This window comes from Protopterus annectens, unplaced genomic scaffold (assembly GCF_019279795.1).
Source record: "Protopterus annectens isolate FY-2018-M unplaced genomic scaffold, PAN1.0 ctg59674_obj.part0, whole genome shotgun sequence".
Taxonomy (NCBI): Eukaryota; Metazoa; Chordata; order Ceratodontiformes; family Protopteridae; genus Protopterus; species Protopterus annectens.
Genome location: NW_025049392.1, coordinates 1 through 14,813, shown reverse-complemented (window position 1 = coordinate 14,813; position 14,813 = coordinate 1). Strand labels below are relative to the sequence as shown.

At 42.6% G+C, this 14,813-nt stretch overlaps 5 non-coding genes across 5 annotated transcripts; all 5 read right to left on the bottom strand.

The window, feature by feature from the left end:
- Positions 1-488: 488 nt before the first annotated feature.
- TRNAL-CAG lies at positions 489-570 on the bottom strand. The gene has a single exon. It is a non-coding gene; the product is annotated as a tRNA-Leu (tRNA).
- A 2,828-nt stretch (positions 571-3,398) lies between these two features.
- Positions 3,399-3,480, bottom strand: TRNAL-CAG. The gene has a single exon. It is a non-coding gene; the product is annotated as a tRNA-Leu (tRNA).
- A 2,832-nt stretch (positions 3,481-6,312) lies between these two features.
- TRNAL-CAG lies at positions 6,313-6,394 on the bottom strand. The gene has a single exon. It is a non-coding gene; the product is annotated as a tRNA-Leu (tRNA).
- A 2,839-nt stretch (positions 6,395-9,233) lies between these two features.
- On the bottom strand, positions 9,234-9,315 carry TRNAL-CAG. The gene has a single exon. It is a non-coding gene; the product is annotated as a tRNA-Leu (tRNA).
- Positions 9,316-12,142: 2,827 nt separating this feature from the next.
- Positions 12,143-12,224, bottom strand: TRNAL-CAG. Its single transcript has one exon. It is a non-coding gene; the product is annotated as a tRNA-Leu (tRNA).
- Between the last annotated feature and the right edge of the window lie 2,589 nt (positions 12,225-14,813).

Here is a 14,813-nt window from a genome sequence, read left to right as displayed (position 1 = left end):
GCGCATATTTGGAACGCAAAGTACAGCAGAATAAAAAGGTTTAATTCTTACCGTGACTTCATGATACAGAGCTCAGCTAAAACGCTACCACTCAGCAGTGCACAGGGTCTTGTATTTTTCAAGAAAAAGATGGGGTAAAGTATCGTTGAACGGAAGAGACGTAGTTTAGCTGCATGACCTCACCCACGCGAACATTATTGGATGTGCCGCACACTACGTTTGCTACCCTTTTGACATACGTCACTACAGAGGGGGCTGACCTTCTCGATATATTTGCTGCACCCACTGCTGATACAAAGGCAAAAATGTCCCGAGGGTGAGTTCATAGGAAGGTACTGGTCATGCTCTCGAAGAGACCGTTAATGAGCCTAACTGAAATTCTCAAATGCTCCGATTCCCTGTCAGGTTCACATGCTCGGGTAGCGCAACAGGCAAGCGAAGTCTGAGAGAGATTTAAAAATGCACGACAGCAGTTCACATTCCTAAATTGGCAGTGGTGGGATTCGAACCCACGCCTCCAGAGAGACTGGAACCTGAATCCAGCGCCTTAGACCGCTCGGCCACACTACCTGCCTGCAAGGCGATTAAACCCTACAGTATTAGCACTACAACATACAGCCTTATCCACTGCACCGACCTTCAGACATAAGTATTGCATGTTGTTTGAGGACCGTGTTGTGGTTCGTGGTATCTTAACCATTCTGCCAACTCCCAGCCGCTTAGCCCACTGCTTTGGCTACCAGATTCAGTCATTCAGACCCTACCGTACAAACGAGGAAGGATTGGAAGCTCCCAGAAAGCAAAATGTTTGTAACATGGACCCTATTGCTCAATAGGAGAAAAGTTGTTAGGGTTACCAGGGCTGCTTGCATGATTCTTTCTACTGACAATTCCAGTGATATTTTTATTTCTGCTGCTTTAAGCTATTTGGCACATTTTTTCCTGTACTGTATAAAGTGAGGCATGAGTGAGGGAAAGAAAGAAGTAAGTGAGGAAGGAAATATAGGAGGTGAAGGAACGACTGTGTCATGCCTCCATGTAGGAAAGAGTAAATGTCCTTCTTGAAAATCACCTGCACCTCTAGACTAAAAATGAGATATCGGCCAAACCACAGAGAAGACGGTGTTTTAAATCCGAGGGTCTCTCAGCTTTCAGCTCTAGGAATGCTCTAAAGTGCAGAGGATCCCTTGTCTCAAAAGCTGCGCCATCCAGTGGTAGAGATACTAATGAAACGCAGCTGAGAATGTAATTTCTAGTCGTAGAATGTCTGATGTCAGAGTTGTAACCGGCAACCTGTTTGTGATTCCAGCCAAGAAGAAAGACATAAGAAGCGCTAAATCACAACGGAAGCAACCTGCTGCCAGTCAGTAAGAAAGACGTACTGAGCGCTACTTCAGTACAGTGGTAGACATGTCACATAATGTGTTCTCACTCGTACTAGCAAAGTCAAAAGCAGGACAATCATGGGGAAAACAAGAATAGGAGACAGACTAAAAAAGCAACACTTAAAAAATGAGACATTTCACAGATCATAGATAATAAAAAGTGTTTGCAGGCGTCCCTTGGTATTAAGTGAGGTATCTATTAACTGCATAGGGAAGAAGGATTTTGCTCTCTTTTTTTCTGTTGTTTTGCTTGTTTTTTTTTTTTTTGTTTAATTTGTTTTGCATATAAAGAAAAGTGTGGTCACATCTACGCTGAGCAACAAGAGATTCAATCTGCAAATCCATTTCAACAGGAAGAAAATATTGCAAGTACAATTCAGTGATAAAGCATGGCAATGTGAGAATGCCAAGCGACCGGTCAAACATATTTGATTTTTGGTGGTAATTCCTATCAGCCTGTTCACTTTTGTGCTCAGATATCAGAACACTGAGGCAGGGTTCGAGGTAGAAATGTCAGCACTGTGTTCAATCCTTTGCTTTCAAAATCTGACGAAGGAAAAAATGGTAAAAAATAAAACATCAACAAGTTGCTGATTAGCATACCCAAAATGCCATGCTTCAGCTTAGACTTGCACTTCGAAAGTTTTATCACTTGCAGATAGAATTTTAAATCCCGGTCTCTTACGCATACCAGCTTAACTCCTTTTGGTATTTTCCCCACGACTGCGTCACCACCTCTCGCTAACCTATTAATGAGGGTTTTGCTACATATCAGGAGACCCCTCTAGCAATTAGGCTGTATAGTGAGCTTTGGTGAGGCTTGGGATCACTTATCAGCCATGTCCTGTGCTCAGTTGTGTTTTAATTGGGGTGATAGGGTTGGAATTACTATCTCATTGTTTTCTTTTAGTTTTGTGTTTTGCTGTGTTTGTTTTTTTTTTTTTTCTTAATATCTGATTATACCAAATTTTTGCAGACAGAGTTCATGCTGTTCGCATCCGGGTAAAGGTGTCTACCTGTCAATGCAGCCAAGTGCAAGTTTTTTTTCTAAACTATCGAGGGAAAGGTGCTAGGCATTTAATGTCCTACAAGTGTAGCTACCTTATGTTATTAATGCAGAAATTGCTAAAAGTATCTCTCCACAGGATGAAACATACCATTTAGCTCACTTTCTCTTGAATTTGTAGCTTAATGTAGAGGATTCCCCTTTTTTCTGAACTTTGGGAGGGCTTGCGCTCATGTGTCCATGGAGCAATCGGTTACAAATGATCGGCTGGTATCGGAAACGTCAGTGGTTCAAGCCCACCCAGGTACAAAGCTTCTTGTCTGAGTCTGACATCTAGTGCGGAGACCTTAGGGAGTGACTTGTTACTGAGATGCTTTTCATTGTTGCTTAACTTGCCCGTACTTTGGGGTGCTGCAGAGACTGGGTCAGGCTCCTCAATGGCCTCCATGACCACAGGCCTAGATTCTGCTCATGAACATACAATGAGTTATTACAACAGCAGTTGTTTTGAACTCTATGTCATACATTTGGAACGCAAAGTACAGCAGAATAAAAAGGTTTAATTCTTACCGTGACTTCATGATACAGAGCTCAGCTAAAACGCTACCACTCAGCAGTGCACAGGGTCTTGTATTTTTCAAGAAAAAGATGGGGTAAAGTATCGTTGAACGGAAGAGACGTAGTTTAGCTGCATGACCTCACCCACGCGAACATTATTGGATGTGCCGCACACTACGTTTGCTACCCTTTTGACATACGTCACTACAGAGGGGGCTGACCTTCTCGATATATTTGCTGCACCCACTGCTGATACAAAGGCAAAAATGTCCCGAGGGTGAGTTCATAGGAAGGTACTGGTCATGCTCTCGAAGAGACCGTTAATGAGCCTAACTGAAATTCTCAAATGCTCCGATTCCCTGTCAGGTTCACATGCTCGGGTAGCGCAACAGGCAAGCGAAGTCTGAGAGAGATTTAAAAATGCACGACAGCAGTTCACATTCCTAAATTGGCAGTGGTGGGATTCAAACCCACGCCTCCAGAGAGACTGGAACCTGAATCCAGCGCCTTAGACCGCTCGGCCACACTACCTGCCTGCAAGGCGATTAAACCCTACAGTATTAGCACTACAACATACAGCCTTATCCACTGCACCGACCTTCAGACATAAGTATTGCATGTTGTTTGAGGACCGTGTTGTGGTTCGTGGTATCTTAACCATTCTGCCAACTCCCAGCCGCTTAGCCCACTGCTTTGGCTACCAGATTCAGTCATTCAGACCCTACCGTACAAACGAGGAAGGATTGGAAGCTCCCAGAAAGCAAAATGTTTGTAACATGGACCCTATTGCTCAATAGGAGAAAAGTTGTTAGGGTTACCAGGGCTGCTTGCATGATTCTTTCTACTGACAATTCCAGTGATATTTTTATTTCTGCTGCTTTAAGCTATTTGGCACATTTTTTCCTGTACTGTATAAAGTGAGGCATGAGTGAGGGAAAGAAAGAAGTAAGTGAGGAAGGAAATATAGGAGGTGAAGGAACGACTGTGTCATGCCTCCATGTAGGAAAGAGTAAATGTCCTTCTTGAAAATCACCTGCACCTCTAGACTAAAAATGAGATATCGGCCAAACCACAGAGAAGACGGTGTTTTAAATCCGAGGGTCTCTCAGCTTTCAGCTCTAGGAATGCTCTAAAGTGCAGAGGATCCCTTGTCTCAAAAGCTGCGCCATCCAGTGGTAGAGATACTAATGAAACGCAGCTGAGAATGTAATTTCTAGTCGTAGAATGTCTGATGTCAGAGTTGTAACCGGCAACCTGTTTGTGATTCCAGCCAAGAAGAAAGACATAAGAAGCGCTAAATCACAACGGAAGCAACCTGCTGCCAGTCAGTAAGAAAGACGTACTGAGCGCTACTTCAGTACAGTGGTAGACATGTCACATAATGTGTTCTCACTCGTACTAGCAAAGTCAAAAGCAGGACAATCATGGGGAAAACAAGAATAGGAGACAGACTAAAAAAGCAACACTTAAAAAATGAGACATTTCACAGATCATAGATAATAAAAAGTGTTTGCAGGCGTCCCTTGGTATTAAGTGAGGTATCTATTAACTGCATAGGGAAGAAGGATTTTGCTCTCTTTTTTTCTGTTGTTTTGCTTGTTTTTTTTTTTTTTGTTTAATTTGTTTTGCATATAAAGAAAAGTGTGGTCACATCTACGCTGAGCAACAAGAGATTCAATCTGCAAATCCATTTCAACAGGAAGAAAATATTGCAAGTACAATTCAGTGATAAAGCATGGCAATGTGAGAATGCCAAGCGACCGGTCAAACATATTTGATTTTTGGTGGTAATTCCTATCAGCCTGTTCACTTTTGTGCTCAGATATCAGAACACTGAGGCAGGGTTCGAGGTAGAAATGTCAGCACTGTGTTCAATCCTTTGCTTTCAAAATCTGACGAAGGAAAAAATGGTAAAAAATAAAACATCAACAAGTTGCTGATTAGCATACCCAAAATGCCATGCTTCAGCTTAGACTTGCACTTCGAAAGTTTTTATCACTTGCAGATAGAATTTTAAATCCCGGTCTCTTACGCATACCAGCTTAACTCCTTTTGGTATTTTCCCCACGACTGCGTCACCACCTCTCGCTAACCTATTAATGAGGGTTTTGCTACATATCAGGAGACCCCTCTAGCTATTAGGCTGTATAGTGAGCTTTGGTGAGGCTTGGGATCACTTATCAGCCATGTCCTGTGCTCAGTTGTGTTTTAAGTGGGGTGATAGGGTTGGAATTACTATCTCATTGTTTTCTTTTAGTCTTGTGTTTTGCTGTGTTTGTTTTTTTTTCCTCTTTGCTTGATTTCCGATTATACCAAATTTTTGCAGACAGAGTTCATGCTGTTCGCATCCGGGTAAAGGTGTCTACCTGTCAATGCAGCCAAGTGCAAGTTTTTTTTCTAAACTATCGAGGGAAAGGTGCTAGGCATTTAATGTCCTACAAGTGTAGCTACCTTATGTTATTAATGCAGAAATTGCTAAAAGTATCTCTCCACAGGATGAAACATACCATTTAGCTCACTTTCTCTTGAATTTGTAGCTTAATGTAGAGGATTCCCCTTTTTTCTGAACTTTGGGAGGGCTTGCGCTCATGTGTCCATGGAGCAATCGGTTACAAATGATCGGCTGGTATCGGAAACGTCAGTGGTTCAAGCCCACCCAGGTACAAAGCTTCTTGTCTGAGTCTGACATCTAGTGCGGAGACCTTAGGGAGTGACTTGTTACTGAGATGCTTTTCATTGTTGCTTAACTTGCCCGTACTTTGGGGTGCTGCAGAGACTGGGTCAGGCTCCTCAATGGCCTCCATGACCACAGGCCTAGATTCTGCTCATGAACATACAATGAGTTATTACAACAGCAGTTGTTTTGAACTCTATGTCATACATTTGGAACGCAAAGTACAGCAGAATAAAAAGGTTTAATTCTTACCGTGACTTCATGATACAGAGCTCAGCTAAAACGCTACCACTCAGCAGTGCACAGGGTCTTGTATTTTTCAAGAAAAAGATGGGGTAAAGTATCGTTGAACGGAAGAGACGTAGTTTAGCTGCATGACCTCACCCACGCGAACATTATTGGATGTGCCGCACACTACGTTTGCTACCCTTTTGACATACGTCACTACAGAGGGGGCTGACCTTCTCGATATATTTGCTGCACCCACTGCTGATACAAAGGCAAAAATGTCCCGAGGGTGAGTTCATAGGAAGGTACTGGTCATGCTCTCGAAGAGACCGTTAATGAGCCTAACTGAAATTCTCAAATGCTCCGATTCCCTGTCAGGTTCACATGCTCGGGTAGCGCAACAGGCAAGCGAAGTCTGAGAGAGATTTAAAAATGCACGACAGCAGTTCACATTCCTAAATTGGCAGTGGTGGGATTCGAACCCACGCCTCCAGAGAGACTGGAACCTGAATCCAGCGCCTTAGACCGCTCGGCCACACTACCTGCCTGCAAGGCGATTAAACCCTACAGTATTAGCACTACAACATACAGCCTTATCCACTGCACCGACCTTCAGACATAAGTATTGCATGTTGTTTGAGGACCGTGTTGTGGTTCGTGGTATCTTAACCATTCTGCCAACTCCCAGCCGCTTAGCCCACTGCTTTGGCTACCAGATTCAGTCATTCAGACCCTACCGTACAAACGAGGAAGGATTGGAAGCTCCCAGAAAGCAAAATGTTTGTAACATGGACCCTATTGCTCAATAGGAGAAAAGTTGTTAGGGTTACCAGGGCTGCTTGCATGATTCTTTCTACTGACAATTCCAGTGATATTTTTATTTCTGCTGCTTTAAGCTATTTGGCACATTTTTTCCTGTACTGTATAAAGTGAGGCATGAGTGAGGGAAAGAAAGAAGTAAGTGAGGAAGGAAATATAGGAGGTGAAGGAACGACTGTGTCATGCCTCCATGTAGGAAAGAGTAAATGTCCTTCTTGAAAATCACCTGCACCTCTAGACTAAAAATGAGATATCGGCCAAACCACAGAGAAGACGGTGTTTTAAATCCGAGGGTCTCTCAGCTTTCAGCTCTAGGAATGCTCTAAAGTGCAGAGGATCCCTTGTCTCAAAAGCTGCGCCATCCAGTGGTAGAGATACTAATGAAACGCAGCTGAGAATGTAATTTCTAGTCGTAGAATGTCTGATGTCAGAGTTGTAACCGGCAACCTGTTTGTGATTCCAGCCAAGAAGAAAGACATAAGAAGCGCTAAATCACAACGGAAGCAACCTGCTGCCAGTCAGTAAGAAAGACGTACTGAGCGCTACTTCAGTACAGTGGTAGACATGTCACATAATGTGTTCTCACTCGTACTAGCAAAGTCAAAAGCAGGACAATCATGGGGAAAACAAGAATAGGAGACAGACTAAAAAAGCAACACTTAAAAAATGAGACATTTCACAGATCATAGATAATAAAAAGTGTTTGCAGGCATCTCTTGGTATTAAGTGAGGTATCTATTAACTGCATAGGGAAGAAGGATTTTGCTCTCTTTTTTTCTGTTGTTTTGCTTGTTTTTTTTTTTTTGTTTAATTTGTTTTGCATATAAAGAAAAGTGTGGTCACATCTACGCTGAGCAACAAGAGATTCAATCTGCAAATCCATTTCAACAGGAAGAAAATATTGCAAGTACAATTCAGTGATAAAGCATGGCAATGTGAGAATGCCAAGCGACCGGTCAAACATATTTGATTTTTGGTGGTAATTCCTATCAGCCTGTTCACTTTTGTGCTCAGATATCAGAACACTGAGGCAGGGTTCGAGGTAGAAATGTCAGCACTGTGTTCAATCCTTTGCTTTCAAAATCTGACGAAGGAAAAAATGGTAAAAAATAAAACATCAACAAGTTGCTGATTAGCATACCCAAAATGCCATGCTTCAGCTTAGACTTGCACTTTGAAAGTTTTTATCACTTGCAGATAGAATTTTAAATCCCGGTCTCTTACGCATACCAGCTTAACTCCTTTTGGTATTTTCCCCACGAATGCATCACCACCTCTCGCTAACCTATTAATGTGGGTTTTGCTACATATCAGGAGACCCCTCTAGCAATTAGTCTGTATAGTGAGCTTTGGTGAGGCTTGGGATCACTTATCAGCCATGTCCTGTGCTCAGTTGTGTTTTAATTGGGGTGATAGGGTTGGAATTACTATCTCATTGTTTTCTTTTAGTTTTGTGTTTTGCTGTGTTTGTTTTTTTTTTTTTTTTTTTTTTGCGCTTAATATCTGATTATACCAAATTTTTGCAGACAAAGTTCCTGCTGTTCGCGTCTGGGTAAAGACGTCTACCTGTCAATGCAGCCAAGTGCAAGTTTTTTTTCTAAACTATCGAGGGAAAAGTGCTAGGCATTTAATGTCCAACAAGTGTAGCTACCTTATGTTATTAATGCAGAAATTGCTAAAAGTATCTCTCCACAGGATGAAACATACCATTTAGCTCGCTTTCTCTTGAATTTGTAGCTTAATGTAGAGGATTACCCTTTTTTCTGAACTTTTGGAGGGCTTGCGCTCATGTGTCCATGGAGCAATCGGTTACAAATGATCGGCTGGTATCGGAAACGTCAGTGGTTCAAGCCCACCCAGGTACAAAGCTTCTTGTCTGAGTCTGACATCTAGTGCGGAGACCTTAGGGAGTGACTTGTTACTGAGATGCTTTTCATTGTTGCTTAACTTGCCCGTACTTTGGGGTGCTGCAGAGACTGGGTCAGGCTCCTCAATGGCCTCCATGACCACAGGCCTAGATTCTGCTCATGAACATACAATGAGTTATTACAACAGCAGTTGTTTTGAACTCTATGTCATACATTTGGAACGCAAAGTACAGCAGAATAAAAAGGTTTAATTCTTACCGTGACTTCATGATACAGAGCTCAGCTAAAACGCTACCACTCAGCAGTGCACAGGGTCTTGTATTTTTCAAGAAAAAGATGGGGTAAAGTATCGTTGAACGGAAGAGACGTAGTTTAGCTGCATGACCTCACCCACGCGAACATTATTGGATGTGCCGCACACTACGTTTGCTACCCTTTTGACATACGTCACTACAGAGGGGGCTGACCTTCTCGATATATTTGCTGCACCCACTGCTGATACAAAGGCAAAAATGTCCCGAGGGTGAGTTCATAGGAAGGTACTGGTCATGCTCTCGAAGAGACCGTTAATGAGCCTAACTGAAATTCTCAAATGCTCCGATTCCCTGTCAGGTTCACATGCTCGGGTAGCGCAACAGGCAAGCGAAGTCTGAGAGAGATTTAAAAATGCACGACAGCAGTTCACATTCCTAAATTGGCAGTGGTGGGATTCGAACCCACGCCTCCAGAGAGACTGGAACCTGAATCCAGCGCCTTAGACCGCTCGGCCACACTACCTGCCTGCAAGGCGATTAAACCCTACAGTATTAGCACTACAACATACAGCCTTATCCACTGCACCGACCTTCAGACATAAGTATTGCATGTTGTTTGAGGACCGTGTTGTGGTTCGTGGTATCTTAACCATTCTGCCAACTCCCAGCCGCTTAGCCCACTGCTTTGGCTACCAGATTCAGTCATTCAGACCCTACCGTACAAACGAGGAAGGATTGGAAGCTCCCAGAAAGCAAAATGTTTGTAACATGGACCCTATTGCTCAATAGGAGAAAAGTTGTTAGGGTTACCAGGGCTGCTTGCATGATTCTTTCTACTGACAATTCCAGTGATATTTTTATTTCTGCTGCTTTAAGCTATTTGGCACATTTTTTCCTGTACTGTATAAAGTGAGGCATGAGTGAGGGAAAGAAAGAAGTAAGTGAGGAAGGAAATATAGGAGGTGAAGGAACGACTGTGTCATGCCTCCATGTAGGAAAGAGTAAATGTCCTTCTTGAAAATCACCTGCACCTCTAGACTAAAAATGAGATATCGGCCAAACCACAGAGAAGACGGTGTTTTAAATCCGAGGGTCTCTCAGCTTTCAGCTCTAGGAATGCTCTAAAGTGCAGAGGATCCCTTGTCTCAAAAGCTGCGCCATCCAGTGGTAGAGATACTAATGAAACGCAGCTGAGAATGTAATTTCTAGTCGTAGAATGTCTGATGTCAGAGTTGTAACCGGCAACCTGTTTGTGATTCCAGCCAAGAAGAAAGACATAAGAAGCGCTAAATCACAACGGAAGCAACCTGCTGCCAGTCAGTAAGAAAGACGTACTGAGCGCTACTTCAGTACAGTGGTAGACATGTCACATAATGTGTTCTCACTCGTACTAGCAAAGTCAAAAGCAGGACAATCATGGGGAAAACAAGAATAGGAGACAGACTAAAAAAGCAACACTTAAAAAATGAGACATTTCACAGATCATAGATAATAAAAAGTGTTTGCAGGCATCTCTTGGTATTAAGTGAGGTATCTATTAACTGCATAGGGAAGAAGGATTTTGCTCTCTTTTTTTCTGTTGTTTTGCTTGTTTTTTTTTTTTTGTTTAATTTGTTTTGCATATAAAGAAAAGTGTGGTCACATCTACGCTGAGCAACAAGAGATTCAATCTGCAAATCCATTTCAACAGGAAGAAAATATTGCAAGTACAATTCAGTGATAAAGCATGGCAATGTGAGAATGCCAAGCGACCGGTCAAACATATTTGATTTTTGGTGGTAATTCCTATCAGCCTGTTCACTTTTGTGCTCAGATATCAGAACACTGAGGCAGGGTTCGAGGTAGAAATGTCAGCACTGTGTTCAATCCTTTGCTTTCAAAATCTGACGAAGGAAAAAATGGTAAAAAATAAAACATCAACAAGTTGCTGATTAGCATACCCAAAATGCCATGCTTCAGCTTAGACTTGCACTTCGAAAGTTTTTATCACTTGCAGATAGAATTTTAAATCCCGGTCTCTTACGCATACCAGCTTAACTCCTTTTGGTATTTTCCCCACGACTGCGTCACCACCTCTCGCTAACCTATTAATGAGGGTTTTGCTACATATCAGGAGACCCCTCTAGCTATTAGGCTGTATAGTGAGCTTTGGTGAGGCTTGGGATCACTTATCAGCCATGTCCTGTGCTCACTTGTGTTTTAAGTGGGGTGATAGGGTTGGAATTACTATCTCATTGTTTTCTTTTAGTCTTGTGTTTTGCTGTGTTTGTTTTTTTTTTTAGCTTGATTTCCGATTATACCAAATTTTTGCAGACAGAGTTCATGCTGTTCGCATCCGGGTAAAGGTGTCTACCTGTCAATGCAGCCAAGTGCAAGTTTTTTTTCTAAACTATCGAGGGAAAGGTGCTAGGCATTTAATGTCCTACAAGTGTAGCTACCTTATGTTATTAATGCAGAAATTGCTAAAAGTATCTCTCCACAGGATGAAACATACCATTTAGCTCACTTTCTCTTGAATTTGTAGCTTAATGTAGAGGATTCCCCTTTTTTCTGAACTTTGGGAGGGCTTGCGCTCATGTGTCCATGGAGCAATCGGTTACAAATGATCGGCTGGTATCGGAAACGTCAGTGGTTCAAGCCCACCCAGGTACAAAGCTTCTTGTCTGAGTCTGACATCTAGTGCGGAGACCTTAGGGAGTGACTTGTTACTGAGATGCTTTTCATTGTTGCTTAACTTGCCCGTACTTTGGGGTGCTGCAGAGACTGGGTCAGGCTCCTCAATGGCCTCCATGACCACAGGCCTAGATTCTGCTCATGAACATACAATGAGTTATTACAACAGCAGTTGTTTTGAACTCTATGTCATACATTTGGAACGCAAAGTACAGCAGAATAAAAAGGTTTAATTCTTACCGTGACTTCATGATACAGAGCTCAGCTAAAACGCTACCACTCAGCAGTGCACAGGGTCTTGTATTTTTCAAGAAAAAGATGGGGTAAAGTATCGTTGAACGGAAGAGACGTAGTTTAGCTGCATGACCTCACCCACGCGAACATTATTGGATGTGCCGCACACTACGTTTGCTACCCTTTTGACATACGTCACTACAGAGGGGGCTGACCTTCTCGATATATTTGCTGCACCCACTGCTGATACAAAGGCAAAAATGTCCCGAGGGTGAGTTCATAGGAAGGTACTGGTCATGCTCTCGAAGAGACCGTTAATGAGCCTAACTGAAATTCTCAAATGCTCCGATTCCCTGTCAGGTTCACATGCTCGGGTAGCGCAACAGGCAAGCGAAGTCTGAGAGAGATTTAAAAATGCACGACAGCAGTTCACATTCCTAAATTGGCAGTGGTGGGATTCGAACCCACGCCTCCAGAGAGACTGGAACCTGAATCCAGCGCCTTAGACCGCTCGGCCACACTACCTGCCTGCAAGGCGATTAAACCCTACAGTATTAGCACTACAACATACAGCCTTATCCACTGCACCGACCTTCAGACATAAGTATTGCATGTTGTTTGAGGACCGTGTTGTGGTTCGTGGTATCTTAACCATTCTGCCAACTCCCAGCCGCTTAGCCCACTGCTTTGGCTACCAGATTCAGTCATTCAGACCCTACCGTACAAACGAGGAAGGATTGGAAGCTCCCAGAAAGCAAAATGTTTGTAACATGGACCCTATTGCTCAATAGGAGAAAAGTTGTTAGGGTTACCAGGGCTGCTTGCATGATTCTTTCTACTGACAATTCCAGTGATATTTTTATTTCTGCTGCTTTAAGCTATTTGGCACATTTTTTCCTGTACTGTATAAAGTGAGGCATGAGTGAGGGAAAGAAAGAAGTAAGTGAGGAAGGAAATATAGGAGGTGAAGGAACGACTGTGTCATGCCTCCATGTAGGAAAGAGTAAATGTCCTTCTTGAAAATCACCTGCACCTCTAGACTAAAAATGAGATATCGGCCAAACCACAGAGAAGACGGTGTTTTAAATCCGAGGGTCTCTCAGCTTTCAGCTCTAGGAATGCTCTAAAGTGCAGAGGATCCCTTGTCTCAAAAGCTGCGCCATCCAGTGGTAGAGATACTAATGAAACGCAGCTGAGAATGTAATTTCTAGTCGTAGAATGTCTGATGTCAGAGTTGTAACCGGCAACCTGTTTGTGATTCCAGCCAAGAAGAAAGACATAAGAAGCGCTAAATCACAACGGAAGCAACCTGCTGCCAGTCAGTAAGAAAGACGTACTGAGCGCTACTTCAGTACAGTGGTAGACATGTCACATAATGTGTTCTCACTCGTACTAGCAAAGTCAAAAGCAGGACAATCATGGGGAAAACAAGAATAGGAGACAGACTAAAAAAGCAACACTTAAAAAATGAGACATTTCACAGATCATAGATAATAAAAAGTGTTTGCAGGCATCTCTTGGTATTAAGTGAGGTATCTATTAACTGCATAGGGAAGAAGGATTTTGCTCTCTTTTTTTCTGTTGTTTTGCTTGTTTTTTTTTTTTTGTTTAATTTGTTTTGCATATAAAGAAAAGTGTGGTCACATCTACGCTGAGCAACAAGAGATTCAATCTGCAAATCCATTTCAACAGGAAGAAAATATTGCAAGTACAATTCAGTGATAAAGCATGGCAATGTGAGAATGCCAAGCGACCGGTCAAACATATTTGATTTTTGGTGGTAATTCCTATCAGCCTGTTCACTTTTGTGCTCAGATATCAGAACACTGAGGCAGGGTTCGAGGTAGAAATGTCAGCACTGTGTTCAATCCTTTGCTTTCAAAATCTGACGAAGGAAAAAATGGTAAAAAATAAAACATCAACAAGTTGCTGATTAGCATACCCAAAATGCCATGCTTCAGCTTAGACTTGCACTTCGAAAGGTTTATCACTTGCAGATAGAATTTTAAATCCCGGTCTCTTACGCATACCAGCTTAACTCCTTTTGGTATTTTCCCCACGACTGCGTCACCACCTCTCGCTAACCTATTAATGAGGGTTTTGCTACATATCAGGAGACCCCTCTAGCTATTAGGCTGTATAGTGAGCTTTGGTGAGGCTTGGGATCACTTATCAGCCATGTCCTGTGCTCACTTGTGTTTTAAGTGGGGTGATAGGGTTGGAATTACTATCTCATTGTTTTCTTTTAGTCTTGTGTTTTGCTGTGTTTGTTTTTTTTTCCTCTTTGCTTGATTTCCGATTATACCAAATTTTTGCAGACAGAGTTCATGCTGTTCGCATCCGGGTAAAGGTGTCTACCTGTCAATGCAGCCAAGTGCAAGTTTTTTTTCTAAACTATCGAGGGAAAGGTGCTAGGCATTTAATGTCCTACAAGTGTAGCTACCTTATGTTATTAATGCAGAAATTGCTAAAAGTATCTCTCCACAGGATGAAACATACCATTTAGCTCACTTTCTCTTGAATTTGTAGCTTAATGTAGAGGATTCCCCTTTTTTCTGAACTTTGGGAGGGCTTGCGCTCATGTGTCCATGGAGCAATCGGTTACAAATGATCGGCTGGTATCGGAAACGTCAGTGGTTCAAGCCCACCCAGGTACAAAGCTTCTTGTCTGAGTCTGACATCTAGTGCGGAGACCTTAGGGAGTGACTTGTTACTGAGATGCTTTTCATTGTTGCTTAACTTGCCCGTACTTTGGGGTGCTGCAGAGACTGGGTCAGGCTCCTCAATGGCCTCCATGACCACAGGCCTAGATTCTGCTCATGAACATACAATGAGTTATTACAACAGCAGTTGTTTTGAACTCTATGTCATACATTTGGAACGCAAAGTACAGCAGAATAAAAAGGTTTAATTCTTACCGTGACTTCATGATACAGAGCTCAGCTAAAACGCTACCACTCAGCAGTGCACAGGGTCTTGTATTTTTCAAGAAAAAGATGGGGTAAAGTATCGTTGAACGGAAGAGACGTAGTTTAGCTGCATGACCTCACCCACGCGAACATTATTGGATGTGCCGCACACTACGTTTGCTACCCTTTTGACATACGTCACTTA